At 39.2% G+C, this 14,550-nt stretch overlaps 1 long non-coding RNA gene across 1 annotated transcript; it reads right to left on the reverse strand.

Annotated features, from left to right (window-relative positions):
• Nucleotides 1–1,246: 1,246 nt before the first annotated feature.
• On the reverse strand, nt 1,247–7,377 carry LOC140640932 (uncharacterized). The gene is made up of 3 exons (XR_012037533.1): nt 7,231–7,377; nt 6,797–6,933; nt 1,247–5,480 (listed from the first exon to the last, which is right to left on the reverse strand). It is a non-coding gene; the product is annotated as an uncharacterized lncRNA (long non-coding RNA).
• Between the last annotated feature and the right edge of the window lie 7,173 nt (nt 7,378–14,550).

Raw genomic sequence — 14,550 nt, forward strand, 5'->3', positions numbered from 1 at the left:
GTTTCAGAGAAATTCTCACACAGATCCATCAGAGGCTGCCTCTGAGAATGCTCACTGTGGTATCCTTGAGACAATGGAGTATTAGAGGCAAACTGGCATCCTTTAAGAGGGGAACAGATAAGTAAAATGTGGTGAATGCCCCCTAAGGGATACTATGTAGCTAGTAGAAGTAATGAATTGGATTTGATTTTAGCAATGTGGATAGATCATAAAAAATCTGGTAAAAAATAAAAAGTGAGGTTTACAGGATAAAACCATTTATGTAAATTAAAAGCATCTATACACAAGGTAACATGACTTATTTTAGGAGGATACACACATATTTTCAGACACTGTTCAAACATATTAGAGAGGCCTTGCTTTAACCAAGGAAGAGAATGCACTGTGCATAGAGGAGTATGATTAACTCAGCTTTCTACAGCTCAAGTCCATCCAAGCCAAACAAAAGAGAGACACAGCTCAATTGCAATAGGCATATAGAAAAAGCATGAATTATCTTAATTTGGAAAGATAAAAATTTCATGAAAGTCATAGCATTCTAGCTGCTGAAGAAGAGGATTCAGTGGGTCAAGGTGCAAAAGGCTTATACAGAGGTGACTGCCTAAGCAAAGGCTCTGAGAAGGCAGAAATCACTGCAGGGAAGGGTTTAATGTGCATGTTAGGAGAGGGTTTGGGATGGGGTTCCCTGGTGGCGGCTCAGTCAGCTAAGCATCTGACTCTTGGTTTCAGCTCAGGTCATGATCTCAGGGGTCCTGAGATTGAGCCCTACTTTGGGCTCCTCACAGCGGGGAGTCCACTTGAAGATTCTCTCCCTCTGTTATTTGTCTGCCTCTCTCTCTCTCTCTGTCTCTGTCTCTCTCAAATAAATAAACAAATCTTTAAAAAGAGATAGAGAGGGTTTGAATGGAATGCTTGAGAAGGTCAAGTAGTTGGATGAAAGCTGGAGGTGGGGGAAGACCTTCAAAGCCACACTAAAGACTGTGTTTTTAATACAGTGGGCAACCAGTGAATGTTCTAGATTGGGGAAGGGATAGATATTTAACAAAGATATTCTGAGAGCCAAGTTAAAGGCAGTAGGGGAGAGAATCAACTACAATCAGACAGACCCACCCTTGAGTAGAACATGAATCCTTTACAGCACAATCATATAGAGAAATGCAGGTTTTTAGACTCTATCCTAGTCCACTATGTCAATAGGGTATCTAGGCAGGGCCCTGGAATCTCTAGTTTTAAACTAGTCCCAAGGTGACCCTTACCTCAGTGGGGATTGAGAACTATGTCATTTTCAACCATGGCCACATGTGAGAATCATACTAGTTGGAGAGATTTTTAAATTCCTGATGCCCAGGCTATTTGTCAAACCAAACTGAACTCTCTAGGAGTGGAATCCATGTATTAGTATTTTTTTAAAAAAACTCTGCAAGTAATTCTGCAGTCAAAGATGAGAACCACTACACTCTAAGAAGCCTCCTTTAGAAAACTCAGGAGCCAGCAAGACTTCCCCTCATTCCATCTTCATTTAATCTCTAGCTAATTTGATTCTCTACTTAATTGGATAAAAGCCTCAGGCCCTAAATCACTTATATTAAAAATATAAATTACCCACCCTTTTATTTCAAGAACCCCCAGGCACACAGTACAGTGCTTTTCCATCCCTGGTCCTGGGCAATTGACATTTGATTATCATAAAAGGACTAAAGTTGGAATTAAATAAAAGTACTAAGATTCCTGCTCTGGTTGGGTCTGATGAAAAGCAACATTGACAGGTGCTAGAACATGCCACATACTTTATATATTAAGTACACCATGAAATCATATACATTTAAAACTCAAACATACAGATATTAGATGCATATATCAATTAACATGACAGGAATGGGTTTGAAATAAAGAAAACAACAGACTAGGTTTGTAAACTTGAGCAGCACAAGGACACATAAATTATTCCTTGGAAGTCTATTATTTATTAGATTTCTCATTTAAAATGGTGCCTGCCTAGACTTTCCTGGTATATCCTCCTTACCTTTCTACTGGATTATCTATGGAGACACAGAAAAACAAGAAAAGTTGAAAACTCCTACCACTCTAAACAGACTGTCAACTTGGTGCCAGAATCTGGGAAGATTTTCCATTAAATAGAAGGAAATATAATGTATTAAAAACAAAAACAATGATGACAACTGACATCACCCAATGAAATGTAGCTAATCTTTTAATGTAGAAACAAATAACTATCAAAGTTTTAAAATTAATGCTGACTGCTAAAACTGATAAACAAGATAGTTTATTTAGCAATGATAAATAGAATATTGATAAAGAAAAATTTTTAAAAAAAGAGAAATATACAAAAATAAACGAATGATTAGAGTACAAGTTTTTTTAAAAATAAGAATACTGTGTATTGGTGCACCTGGGTAGTTAAGTGGGGTAACCACCTAACTTCAGCTCAGGTCATGATCTCAGGGTCCTGGGATCAAGCCTGGTGTTGGGCTCCTCACTCAGCGGGGAGTCTGTTGGTCCCTCTCCCTGTCCTTCTGCCTCTCTCCCCTGCTGGTGCTCTCTCTGTCTCTCTCTCTCTCTCTCTCAAATAAATATATAAAATCTTTTTTTAAAAAAGGGAATATTTTGTACTTCTAAGAGTTATCTGTAAATTCAACAATATCCCTATCAAAGTCCCGAACAGGGTTTTGTTTTGTAATATGGCAAAATGGTTCTAAGCTGTATTGAAAGAATCATCGGAGGGGAAGTGCCAAGAAAATACTGACAGGGAAGATCTTCCCTATTAGATTTTTAAATTTATCATCAAACTATGGTAGTTTTAAAGATGGTGGCAGCACAGAAATAGAATCAATGGAATAGAATACAGAGTATATAAATGTGAAATTTAATTTACGATTAAATGAGGCATTTAAAATTAAACGAGAAAAAGATTGAGCTGGCTTTCTGGGAAAACAAAATCGAGCTCTTCCCCTGTCTTTACACTAAGTAGAATTCTAAGCAAACTGAGGATTTAAATGTCTTTGAAATAATAAAATATCTTTCAAGCCAATTATGAAAAGCCATTAATCAAAAAATAAACACTTGATTATAAGTTTTAGATTTCTGTATGGAATAAAGAAATAGAAGGAGGAAAAGAAAAATCTTGCCATAAACTAATCTCTATGAACATCAGGTAAGCCACCTTTCTTTGGACACTCATAATCATTTGGCTTAAGTTCCTATTCTAGATCCTGGGAGACTGGCCACCCCTCACCTCTCTCAAAGAATCCTCAATCTAAATCTACCTACACTTTCCTCCCATTTTCATGTCAACTCAGTTACTCTTATTTCCTCAAAAATCTCAGGTAAAATATTGATGTGTTTAACAAAATTTATTGAAGGTTTAGAGTGAGAGACATATACCAACAACATCAAATTGAATATTGGACTTGTTTCATCCTAAAAATTCCCTTGTACACTCTCCTCTTTGGAAAAAAAATTAATATTTCCCTGCAGCTTTCAGTCCTGTTATGTTGTCCAGCCCTTTCTATTACAGTAATCCTCCTTCTTATTTCCTGTATCCTCACTTTTCTGCTTTTCCTAAATCCCCAAGTTCCTATTTTATTGTTAAATATAACATGAGGTACAAATGCAAAACACGTAAATGTTAAATAGCAAATACCTACGTCAAAGACAACATCATTGATATCTTGGGACTTTTCTCAAACACATGCATGCGTGCACACACACACACCCCTCTTCCTAACACAACTACCACTCTATCTGCTAAAACCAACCAGGATTCCAAGATAGTAATCACACCCTCATTTTTCTTTATAATTTTAACACCTGAGCACACATCTTTAAACCATATAATTTTGTTTCTTTTTGAACTTTTTATACATGGAATAATCTCTGTGAATGTTCTTTGTGTCTCACTTTTCTTGCCCAACACCTATTGGCAAGATTTATCCATGCTGGCTCATGCAGCTTTAATAGGTTCATAGTCACAGCTATATAGTTTTCCATATCACAATTTGTTTATCTATTACATGTTGATGGTTATTTGTTTCTAGTTTGGGGAAGTCATAAATAAGGCTTCAGTAAACATTATTGAATATATATACACAAAGCACAGAAAATCTCCCAGGTCACAGTATATGCATGTCTATGCTGGGAAAACTACCCCAGAAGCTTTTCCAAAAAGATCATATAGTCGTATCAGTGATAATTTTTTTTGTATCAGTGATTTAGATGAATTCCTGATATTCCACATCCTCAAAAACATTTGGGGGCAGCAAACATCTGATAGGTGTGTTTTAATTGATGTTTTAATTTACATTTATCTACTAGTTAGGTTTTAGAAAATTTATGTATACTTATTGGCCATTTGGATCTCTTATGAAGTATTTGTTTAATTCGTCTATTCTTCTATTGGCTGTCTACATTTTTTCTCTCAATTTGTAGCATTTCTTTATATAAACTGAATGTTAATACCTATGAATTAAGTGTGTTGCAAAAGTCTTTTCCCACTTTTCTCTCTTTTTATTCTGTCTTTTGTTAAACATTTGCCAGCTCTCCACTGAGTTTGGCTGTCCCTTTGTTTCACTGTTTTTGTACCAACTACACTCACTGTCTATAATCTAAGTGATTCCTTAAGCTATTCTAAGCAAAATTAATTTCCCACTCAAAATACTCTGATGACAATTGTTAAAATAATAAAAATGTTACCCTATTATATAAGGTTAAAAGACAAATGACAAATTTTTACAGTGTAATTCATATGAGAGAAACAGTTAATATCCATAGTACACAAAAATAAAAAGTTTATATAAAACCATAAGAAAAAGTCCAAGACACAATTCTTAAATGGGCAAAAAATAGGAACAGGCAATTCATAAAAGTAAAAAATACCAAAGGTCAATAAACATATGAGATCTGTTTGATAACATTAATTAACAAATGCAAGTTGATACAATTTGGTATGAACATTCATCTTTAAGATCAGTGATACGTAAAAACTTGAGCAAACTGTCCTGGTGAGAGTATGGGAAGTGGAGAACAGTTAATGAATAGTTAATGGAAATGTAGATTTGTTTACTTATGGAAAAACTATTTGACAATATGTGTCCCAGGCTGGTGGATGGCTCCCCATGAGTATGCTTTCATTGTCTAATGAGTAGGTTTCAGAAAGATGCCCAGCAGGCTAGATTTTTTTTTTTTTTTAGGCTAGATATTTTGTTTGCCCAACACATGTAGCTGATTTTTGTTTAATGTGAGTTTGTTGCCTTCATTTAAAAATCAGTCAATTTCAAGGTGCCTGGGTGGTACAGTCAGTTGAGCATTTGACTCTTGATTTCAGGTCAGTCATGATCTCAAGGTTTTGGGGTCCAGCTCTTTGTGGGGCTCAGTGCTCAGCAAGGAGTCTACTTGGATTTTTCTCTCCTTCTCCCTCTCCTCTCCACACCATCTCTCTCTCTTTTTCTCTCCCTCAGATGAATCTTTAAAAAGAAAAGAAAAATCAGTCAGTTTCACTTAAAAATATTGATTTAGGACTTCCCTAGAAAAATCTGACTCAGTAACTCTGAGCCACTTATATTTTCACATGATAAACATCATCAGGATTGAATATAAGCTCTCCTGTGGTTTGTCATTTTCTTATACCAGTCCTAGCTCACTCATTTATATTACCTGCCTAATACCTGCACCATTTTAGTGTATAATCCCCAGGCTTATAATTCATTATGTCCTGCCAAGGGCACTGATCTACCAAGGTTTTAATTTTTTCCCCTTTTTAAAATAACTTATTTTTCCTAATTATAAAAGTAAAGCATACTCACTATACAAAATTTAAAAGCACAGTAAGGCCTAAAAAAGAGACAGATAGTAGTAATATTATCCCCTTCTAAAAATAACTCTTGTGGAAGTTGTATATATGTTCTTTTAATCCTTTTGCCCATACATGTATCATTGCATACAAAGTTGGAATCGTTTTGTATTTTGGAATGTTCCAGCACAGCATGTCCAAACAATTGCACCTTAAACCGTTCTCCATCATTTTTCATGACTGTAAAATGTTGCATGTTACGAATATAACATTTATTAACAGTTATTTAAACAGTTATTTCTCTAATGTTGGGCATTTAATTAGATTCTTTAGGATTTGTGGGGGGATTATTCTTTTTACTATAATACATAATGCTGGAGTGAAGATCATCACTATAGTGTAGTACATTTCTGTATTATCTGTAGGAGAGAGTCCCAAAAACACAACCTCTGGATCACAACATCGGAGCATTTTTAAGGCCCTTGATGTCTAGAGGACTGCCATGTGGCTTTTCTGAGGGTTTGTTGGGTCAACTGATATTCTCACAATAGGGCAAAGGACCCCTTCTTCAGTGTGTATGCTTTCCCCTAGATACAGATAGTACAGGGCCATTCTTACCATAAGGGCTTCTAAAGTCAATTTAATTCTGTCAGTTGGGGTCATTATCCATATCAGTTAATACCTTAACAGCCTTTGTCAACCAAGGCCTTGCCAGACTATAGAACAAACATGGGCAGCATGGATTCAAAAGACCAACATCATGTCTAAGGTCAGCTCTGCAATCACTCACGAATATAAACGTGAGAAAGGAAAAGATATCCAAAATGCTAACCTTGACCTCAGTGTTTTCCCCTATAAATCCTTACTGCATGAAGACCAGAGGGCTCTCTCCCAAGGAAGAAAATTGCTGAGGGCCCCTTTGCCACTTGGCTGCGTCGTCGGTAAGAGTGAAAGGAGGTCACAAAGCCCTCCATTTCCAAGGGGAGTTACCTCCAGATGTGCCCGCCCCAGGTACCAGGGCTCCCCCGCCAGATGTGATCCCCTGGGAGTTGAAGGGTGGGTGAGCTCAGAGCACACAGCTGCAGATGATGAGGTCATCAGCACGATTTGGGGAAGGGATGAGTTCACTGGGGAAAGAAAAAAAAAAAAAAAAAGCATGTCACTTTTCTTTTTTCTTGTTTGAAGTCACTAAGCTTCAGGATTCAGGAGGGAATTGTTGCCCTGACTTTATTCTTCGGGAGGCGGGTGGCTGCCTGCCAGAGGCAGCTGCACGCGGGGTCATTTGCATTGCATGCAGGCGCTGGTTTTAGAGGAAGCTCTTCCTTTCCTTAGATCGGCTGTTTCTTTAGAGTCAGGGCCACTGCCTCACACAGATTGTGTTCACTCTTTCATCTTTTCCCCACCCCTCCTTCTCCCTGACTTACTCGGTGCAGTTTAACAAGCTTCCCAGACAGGTCCAGCAGGCTCATCCCGACAGCTTTGAAAGCCAGCTGGTGGACAAAGGAGGAATTATTTCATACACTCATGGCTGGGTGCAGGAGAGGGGCACTTTGCGGAACACACGGGGTCCCCCTGCCTCCCTCCCTCCCTCTCTCCCATTCTCTCTCTTTTTCTCTCTCCACTGCAGCCCACCCCTAGGTGCTAACACCTTATAGCCTGGACCTTGACCAGATCTGACGTCCTGAAGTAGTTAAGATTGCAGAACTTTCAGCTGGTTCTGGCAAACCCGATGGGGCCCGGAGGAAGCAGTTTCCCAGAAGGAGGAGCAAATTCTCTTTTGTGTATGGGCACATTCTTGAAGTTTCACCAAGGTGATGCCGGGGCGAAAAGGGCTGGGGATCTGGTTCTCCAATGTAGGGAAAGTTGCTTTCAGTAAAATGAGGCACCTCTTTTCTTTTGGACGTTGCAGGGGGAGAAAAGCAGAAAAAAAGTGTGACAGAAGGTAGCCTGCACTGAGGACCAGGCACGTGGCCCTTCCCCGGTGGAGGAGAGCTTGTTTCTAGCCTGCCTGCCCATGGTTTAGTAACCGGCAAGACTGTTTCAGGTGTGGTATGATTTTGTTTTGTATCTCTCTAGTTAGGGACCATTTCAGCCATTACTTTAGAAGTGGTGACAAATGGAGAGTAAGTGGTCCATTGCAATTTCACCTTTAAAGCTCAGACTGGAGAGAGGCCATGGACCGTGAGCCAATAAAAAGAACAATCAGAGATGTGAAACAGTCCATGTTGGGCGTCTATGCCATGGGACAGGCACCATACATGATTAAGCCCCAAATGTATTTCCTATTCCCAGAGAATCTAGCAACAGAGAAAGCAAAGAGCTGCTTAACAATATTGGATGTTGGGCAGCCCGGGTGGTTCAGTGGTTTAGAGCCGACTTCAGCCCAGGGTGTGATCCTGGGGACCCGGGATTGAGTCTCATGTCGGGCTCCCTGCATGGAGCCTGCTTCTCCCTCTGCCTGTGTCTCTGCCTCTCTCTCTCTCTCTCTGTCTCTCATGAATAAATAAATAAAATCTTTTTTTAAAAAAACAACAATATTGGATGCACTTTGCTTCTTACCGGTAGCATTTGGAAGGTCTTAACTCCTATTACTCGTGTTGCCCTGAAGCACCTTGAGGCTGTTGAAATTTTTAATCCTTTAGAGTGACTGTACTTCTATTATCTGGAATCCAAATAACCAGTATCCTCAATATTTTCTCCCATGAGTCATTTTGAGGATTAAGAGGCAAAAAAAAAAAGAGAAAAAGGTAACATTAGATCTTTTAGAATATTATGTTTCAAGGGCTATCATAATCTCCCAGGTATCCTGATGCCTGGTTTTCATAGTGATGATGCCAAGATGTTCCAAGTAAGAAATAGAAGTACCTTTATTTACCAACCAGTACTAAACACCAGTTACCACTTCCAACACACCTTATTTTGTTTAATCTTCATTATAAGCTCACGATTATTTTATCCCCATTTCATAGACTAGCCCCTGGCTCTATACATTTTCTCCTCCTCCACTGACTGTATATTTCCAGTGCCAAGCACTGTGGATTACTTTCACATGGAGAGTCGATTTCTGGTGCTGTCCTTTTGTGTCACAATGCCACGCGGTCAGCACAGTGGGCTGGAGGTGTGTGCCTAGAAGCCATTCCTACACCAAGACAGCCAGCAATGAAATGACCAGACATGGAAAGGATTTCAATCCACATAAACCTGTCTCACTGAACTCAGATTAAATGTATCTCTAACTCAACTGCCTTGGATCACTTCGACACCATGGAACAGGAGGGGAAATACATCAGAAGAGATGTAGAAATGGAGGTAGCAGTTGACCGTTGAGCTGTGGCTTTCACAAATTTTGCAACAAAAATGCAAACATGTGAACACATTGCCGGGATCCCTCTCAGGGCCTCAAAAGGGGCCCAAGAGCTTAAGCTTTATTAGCTTCATGGCAAATTGGCCTCTGCCCAGGGATCCTGCCATTGTCCAGAGCATTTGGCATTGACTTCAGAGCTTACTTCATGCTTGTCTGAATAGTCTCACTGGTAGCTTTAAGGGTTGATTGGACTTTTGGAAACAGCCAAAATCCTTTGGATTCAAGTGTTATGGTTCAGATAATTGGTCAAGCTATGGAGTCCTGCTTTCAGGTCAGAAGTTTGGGTGGTGTTCTATAGATCATTAACTATATCTGAGAACAGCTCCATCAAACAGGGTGTTTGCCCTGAAAATAGCAAAATATAGCCCAGGATTATTCCAAGATCATTCCACAAAGAAGTGGCAGATTCCAGTTTGCATCTCCCAAGACCTAAAGTCCAGACTGTAACACAGCCAGTCGTCTGCCTCCTTCAAGGGCGCAGAGAGTAGAACCCAGGGCAGGAGTGCCCCTTGGCTATACCCTCCAGACACCAGAGATTTGCTTATCCTTACAGCTAACAACTATCATGAGCTGTCTTTGGGGAAGGGTTTTGTTTTGCCCAAACTTCATCCCATGGCTTTAATCCCACTGCATTTGTCATCTTCAGCCTCACTGAATCCAGAGAAAGAGAGGCTTCAACCAGCTTGCCAGAGAGGTAAATAGGTTTAAACTTCACCACAGATGGTCTCATCTCCCGGTGCCAGATTTTCATCAACAACTGGTGTAGCTAGTGACATGGCAAAGAACCACAGCTAAGCCTGGCTCTTGTCCACCTCTCGGGTAACAGACCAACAGGGAAATGGAGAGGACAGTTTGAGGTGGAGGAAGGAAAAGGGAAAAGGGGGATTGAAAGGAAGAGATCTATCATGTTATAAGCTGGGAGAAGTATCTTAACAGAACAAGAACAGGAACTTAAGCATATTGTGTGGCCCATTTGTTTACTTACTGAGTGCCTCAATCCACAAAGGACTGATGCCCCTTTTATTTTGAATTAGGACTCCATCCGAAAACATTCTTTTCCATTCTCTCCCTTGGGTGTATGGAGAAGGGAACGGTAACATTTAAAAATTGTTATTTTAAACTTTCCTTCTTTCTCTCCCCTCATGTACTCAACCCCCACTTTCTCACAGCTTTCAATTTCTTTACCTTAAAAACATGGGAAGGAGAGGAAGTATGCCATTGCTGTGTGGCCACACCTCAGTGTGTGGCTAGAATGGGGGAAAAAAAGAGGGAATAAGGAAAGAAGAAAGGAAAGGAAAGAAAGGAAAGAAAGGAAAGAAAGGAAGAAAGAAAGAAAGAAAGAAAGAAAAGAAAGAAAGAAAGAAAGAAAGAAAAGAAAGAAAGAAAGAAAGAAAGAAAGAAAGAAAGAAAGAAAGAAAGAAAGAAAGAAAGAAAGAAAGAAAGAAAGAAAGAAAGAAAGAAAGAAAGAAAGAAAGAAAGAAAGAAAGAAAGAAAGAAAGAAAGAAAGAAAGAAAGAAAGAAAGAAAGAAAGAAAGAAAGAAAGAAAGAAAGAAAGGAAAGAAAGGAAAGGAAAGGAAAGGAAAGGAAAGGAAAGGAAAGAAGGAAAGGAAAGGAAAGGAAAAGGAAAGGAAAGAAGGAAAGGAAAGGAAAGGAAAGGAAAGGAAAGGAAGGAAAGGAAGGAAAGGAAAGGAAAGGAAAGGAAAAGGAAAGGAAAGGAAAGGAAAGGAAAGGAAAGGAAAGGAAAGGAAAGGAAAGGAAAGGAAAGGAAAGGAAAGGAAAGGAAAGGAAAGGAAAGGAAAGGAAAGGAAAGGAAAGGAAAGGAAAGGAAAGGAAAGGAAAGGAAAGGAAAGGAAAGGAAAGGAAAGGAAAGGAAAGGAAAGGAAAGAAAGGAAAGGAAAGGAAAGGAAAGGAAAGGAAAGGAAAGGAAAGGAAAGGAAAGGAAAGGAAAGGAAAGGAAAGGAAAGGAAAGGAAAAGAAAAGAAAAGGAAAAGGAAAAGGAAAAGAAAAAGGAAAAGGAAAAGAAAAGAAAAAAGGAAAACAATGACTGGGCCTGTAATCTTTGGGTGCCAGGGTCCTTCTCCAGCCACCCAATCCCATGCCATGGCATGCATGTGTGCATGTGCACACACGTGCATTGGTGCTACACATCTCTAAGCCTGGGTGAGCACAGAACACTCAGATATCCCTAAATTTCTGGGATATATGAGGCCGAAGAAGTGCTACCAGCAGCCGTCACGGTCCAACCAGTTATCAAAGAACTGCTCTCCTGATCAGGTTTTGTGCTAAACATGCCAGAGGAAGAAAGGAAGAGCTAGTGACTGCTTGTTTGGCATTTCTTTGTAGTCGGGGGGACTTTTCTTCCCCTGAGGTGGTTGTTGTTGTTAACCGGGGTTGTGTGAAACCCCTTCTGTGCAGAAACTGGAGCTTCCGCTTTGAAGCTGGAGTGTCTTTGTTCTTCACCTAAGTTGGTGCCATTTTCGACAGGAGCATTTGTATTGAAGTCCGGTCAATGCCCGCCACCCAGAATTCAAGGAGGCTATTTGCCAGGTGGGAAAACACAGTGATAGTGAGGTGAAGGGGACAGTTGTAGGGTGGGAGTAGAGGAGAGATGGGAAGGAGTTGCCTGCATATAAAAATACAGAATAAGATGCTGTAAAAGTTGGCTTGGATTGGTGGGTCAGAGTTCACAGCTCACTGGAATTTGAATGCTCCAAAAAGGAGCGTTTGGGGCCAGGAAGAGGAGGGGAGAAAATCAAGTGGGAGTATTGTTGTATTACAGAAAAAGAAAAGGGAGCAAAGGTAGACATTTACAAAATTTGATCTTAGTAGAACCCCTTGATAACTGGCATTGAAACCAGAAATGGGCTTAGGAAGTATTGACACAGCAGTAGTTTCTAGGGATTGGCAAAACATGCCAATCTTACTTTCTGAAATTTATATTCAAATTTTTAATTTAGAAAATAATTCAAATGTATTAAATGCTAAATTTCTAATGCATTGAAGTAGATTTCCATCTCATCCAGAGTTAGGCTTCAAGGTTGGCAAATATTGCTTATTAGCAAAGTTGGCTTGAATATCCTTAAATCTCCCATTAATTACACACATCTCTGAATAATAATTCTTCTCTACACTGGTTGGAGAACCACTGACTTAAAAGGAGAAACAAACAAACAAACAAAAAGACTGAGTTAAACAGTCTTTTTCCTTTAATAGCACTCGCAAATCCAGGTGTGACGGACAAGAGAGGAGACCTCTGTAGTGCTCAGTGATAGTCTCCTTTAGCAGAGTCCCTATTACCTTAATTCATGTTATGATCTGTTTGTTGTTGTGACAGTTAAGCCAGTCCATGTAGTTCTTCTTATAGCAGGGAGTTGCCCCTAAATTTGGCATGTGAATTTGCTCCTAATTCAGCTCCACTGTACATCAAAGCATTAACTTGTTGGCTCAGCCCTACCACTAATTAGCGAGGGAACTCAGGCAAGTAACTTAAGCTCTCAGCACTTCCATGTATTTGTGGACTACATGGCTTCTAAATCCCTTGAGGACTAACAGTCTATGCCGCTACAATTAAAACCTTGTATTTAGGCTCATAGCATCAAACTAGGTTTTAACCATATGCCACACATTATGACACTGACGGGGTCACGCAAAGTAGGGAAAGATCATCAGCATATGAGAGAATCAACTTGGCTCTACTCTGGAGACAGAGGCTGCTCCCCACATTGGTTGGACACCTACAATACTGGACCTTGGGGCTCAGTGATACCTAGTAAAAATGGGCAAATATGCTATTATTAACTGGAAAAAAACACAACTCAAACTGGGGCAGCAGCCCTTCTTGTTCATGTTTTTTGGGATGACCTGTGGTATGTACATATTCACAGACTCATAATGTGGCACCTTTTCAAACCAATATTCTTTGAATATTTACTCAAAATGTGGAGTTGGGGGGAAAAGCTCTTTCTAGTAACTAATTTTTTTTTCAGAAATAGATTCATATTACTCATTTACTCTCCTTGGCTAAATTAGACTCAATACACACACACACACACACACACACACACACAAATTCAACAAAATATAGTGGGAAAAGATGAGCGATTTTAAAATACGTTAAATATAGATGTATTCAGCTCTTAAATGCAAAAAAAGTATTGCTTACATCTTTGAACTATAAGTAAAGAAGCTCCAAGAGGTATCTCATAGGGTAAATCATCAAACTGCATCAACTAGAGAAGTATACACAGTAGCCATGAGACAATACAACCTCCTGTAGTTGAAGTGCTGAGCGCCTGCTGGATGAAAAGTCAGTAAAAACAATTCACAGTGCTACCACTTTTCAACAACCCAATCACTGGGTGAATTAAAGATTGAGCTGGAAACAGGAAGACTGCGTGAGTCTCTCTTCTGCACACTGGTACTTTTGCCTTATAAATTAGAAACATGACTATACTGCTTGTATTTATCAACACTGAGAAATCACTAAAGAAGATCATCTTTATGTGAATGTTTGATAAAAGTGGTGCTGAAATATTCAAAGTGCCCAATACCTTCTTAAAAATCTATTGATTAATCCTGGAACAACCATGTCAGCAGTGCGCTGCTGTGCATGATCAATGGTGGGTAACACTGCTGGTGTCACATCTGGGCACAGATCATGGCAGTAGCACACCAAACTGTGCCAGAAGCCGTTGTGTTCTTCACCACGACACGCGAAAAGTAAAAGCAAACAAACACCTGTTTCACTTAGTATTACGTTTGATCAAACAAGGAAAAGTATTACTGTTATTAAGCTTGGCTCTTCAGTGTACATTTTTAAATTCTATGACAAAAATGGGAAGTCCATACAAAGCACTTCTGCATGTTGAAGTATATGATCGTTTATTTCTGTGGATGTCTTGAAGAAAAGCACTTGTGTGCTTGAGTTATAGTCTGGACTTTTTTCATGGAATGCCGTTTTTACTTGAAAGAATGACTTCTGTAAAAACTGTGGCTATTTAGACTTGAGTATTTACCCAACATTTTCTAGAAAAGGAATAAAGTGAGCCAGTCACTTGTCACTTTAAAGAAAACAGCTGACAGTATCTGTTGCCAGTGATGAAATTTGAACTTTCAAACACAACTTAGAATTTTGGTAAACTTGTCAACATGAGCTTTAGAGCTTCCCAGTACTTATATACTTTTCTGATGAAGTCAGCAGTGATGTTGGTACATTTCAAAATTTTTTATATTTATGATGTTTCATTATGTTATTATATTTATATTACATTTATATTATGATCTGATGTTTTATAATGAAATGCATCTGTGGTTCACTCAGCAAACCAATTTTTTCCAAATGTCTAATACCTGATAATACAAAATCACACCTAGTTAAAAG

The sequence above is a fragment of the Canis lupus genome, chromosome 10 (assembly GCF_048164855.1).
Source record: "Canis lupus baileyi chromosome 10, mCanLup2.hap1, whole genome shotgun sequence".
NCBI classification, from domain to species: Eukaryota; Metazoa; Chordata; class Mammalia; order Carnivora; family Canidae; genus Canis; species Canis lupus.